The sequence below is a fragment of the Hakea prostrata genome, chromosome 4 (assembly GCF_041222555.1).
Source record: "Hakea prostrata isolate BN-2017 chromosome 4, UWA_Hpros_2, whole genome shotgun sequence".
NCBI classification, from domain to species: Eukaryota; Viridiplantae; Streptophyta; class Magnoliopsida; order Proteales; family Proteaceae; genus Hakea; species Hakea prostrata.
The window spans coordinates 35,471,991-35,474,561 of NC_142603.1; the positions used below are offsets into that span (position 1 = coordinate 35,471,991).

At 38.2% G+C, this 2,571-nt stretch overlaps 1 non-coding gene across 1 annotated transcript; it reads left to right on the forward strand.

The window, feature by feature from the left end:
* Positions 1-759: 759 nt before the first annotated feature.
* Positions 760-866, forward strand: LOC149018744 (small nucleolar RNA R71). Its single transcript, XR_016173207.1, has one exon. It is a non-coding gene; the product is annotated as a small nucleolar RNA R71 (small nucleolar RNA).
* The last annotated feature ends 1,705 nt before the right edge of the window (positions 867-2,571 follow it).

The window sequence follows — 2,571 nt, forward strand, 5'->3', positions numbered from 1 at the left end:
AATGCAATAACGTTACAATGCTCCTTGCCTTCACTCCTAGGATTTTCTTGGTTACTTGGCAATGATCTTTGAGGTTGATTGCTTAAAGCATTAGCTAGCTGTCCAACTTGATTCTCCAAATTTCTCAATGAAGATGCTTGACTCTGAATCATTGCATCATTCTTTGCCATATATTCCTTCAATAGAAGCTCTATTGTTGAAGAGGATTCCATAGGCTGAATTTTCACTTGCTGTTGAGCACTTGGAAGCTGAGGAGGTCGAGGTGGGATGGAAGATGGGCCTACATGCTGTCCTTGAGCATTCAAAGAGTAGTTAGGGTGCTGCCTCCAACCCGAATTATAGGTGTTGGAATATGGGTTATTGGAATTGCTGAAATTACCAACATAGTAAGCAAATTCTGGGTTAGATGGACAGCTATCAAAGACATGCTCCCCACCACAATATGTACATGAGACTGTTGTATGTTGTTGAGTTTGTACAGCTGTAGGCAAGTTTACGGATTTTAACACACTAGTTAGGGATGACACTTGTGAAGTTAAAGCTGTCACTGCATCTAACTCATAAATCCCTGCCACTCTCTTATTTGCAGCACCTCTCTCAGCTGGCCATTGGTAGTTGTTGTTGGCCATTCTCTCCAAGATCTCATAAGCTTCATTGTAAGACTTTGCCAATATAGCCCCATTTGCTGATGCATCCACTATGGATCGAGTTTGTCCACTTAAACCATAGTAGAAAGTCTCCATTTGAATCCAATGAGGAATACCATGGTGAGGACATTTACGCAAGAGCTCCTTAAATCTTTCCCATGCCTCATACAAAGATTCACCATCCAACTGTTGAAAACCAGTGATATCATTTCTGAACTTGGCATTCTTTGATGCAGGGAAGTACTTCATCAAGAACTTCTCTACTAAATCATTCCATGTGGCTACTGATTGTGGAGGTAAGGAGTTCAACCATGCTCTTGCTCTATCCCGCAATGAGTAAGGGAATAGCTTCAATCTCAAGGCTTCTTTAGTTGCTCCCAGTATCTTGAAAGAATCACTTACTTCCATGAAGAGTCTAAGATGGAGATGAAGATCTTTTGTTGGCATCCCACTGAACTGTCCTATAGTCTGAAGCATTTGGAACATCACAGGCTTAAGTTCAGAATGTAATGCTTGAATTTATGGCCTTACTATACTTGGATTCAGCTCATGCAACCTTGGGACAGCATATCCTCTAATGGCCCTATCTCTATCATCACCCTCTGCTGCCATATTATTCTCATTATTATTCAACCCATATCTCATTGCTTCAGCCATTGTTTGACCTGCTGCTAAACCTCGCTACGTCCTTCTTCTAGCTCGAAATGTCCTTTCGAGTTCAAAGTCAAAGGGTATCAACTCTTGATCAGGCAGCAGACTCATACAAGGGTAAAAGCACCTGAGAATAAAAGGAAACTAATATCAAAGTAAAGAAATTTCAGTAGATAAAACAAGAATTACTTCTACACTAATTATCAATGACAAAATTCCCCGGCAACGGCGCCAAAAACTTGTTGCTTGTATCTCAAGATATTACGCAAGTATACATATCGCAATCAAGTAATAAATGATAAGTAAAGTATCGATCCCACGGAGAATTATATCCTTAACTTTCAATGTAAAAGTAAAATTGATTTAAATGAGATTAACAAGGTTGATTTGTGATTGACTAACTAATTAACCAAATGACAGGTAATAATACTAAGGAACTAAAATGTAGATTAAGCAATAGAGGAAACTTAGTGAGTGAAAGGTGTGTTAGGAATCAAGTTTCCCTTCCCCTGAATTTTATAAAGCAAATACTAAAGCAATACTACAACCCCAAGATAATTCAAGAACTTGGAATGAATGGCAGTATGGTATTTTCCAATACACATAAGCTAGCATCCTAAATCAACATCTGCATATTCCTATGAAGAATTGAATTAAGAACGCAATTTAAACCCAATCCAATCAATGGTAGTGTGAGGTAATTGGGTATTCCTACCCAACCTACTAATTAACACAACCTAATTAAAGATTATGCTAACTCACACAATTCAACAAACACCTCGACTCCATTAATTTTCCAATTAATGAAATCATAACATTCATTCAAGAACTGAAATTAGGCAATATAACATGCTAAATTCATTAACAATAAAGTGGATTGCAATAAAACTAAAGAACACATGATTAGTTACATATCAAAATTCAGGTTTAGGTACTACTATCATCCCAACACAGCAAAGATATAGCCCATAACATAATTTAAATGCATAAAACCAAGTATAGTTGTCATGAGACTAGAAAGTAAGAAGATAGAGTTATAAAAACAAGAAGACACTAAAGCTACAGTGCTTCCACATGAGCTTCAGCCTTCTTCTCCAGCAAATCAGCAACTCCAGCAGCTCCTTACTTCCACAAGAGCTCCCTGGTTTCGTTCTATCTTCCCTCCTCTCAGCCGAGTCTCTATTCCCAACCTTAGTCGAATGTCTCTCCTCTCACTCTTTGCCTCTCTTCTCTTTCTTCCATAAATGTCTTCAATCATTAGGTTAGATTCTGG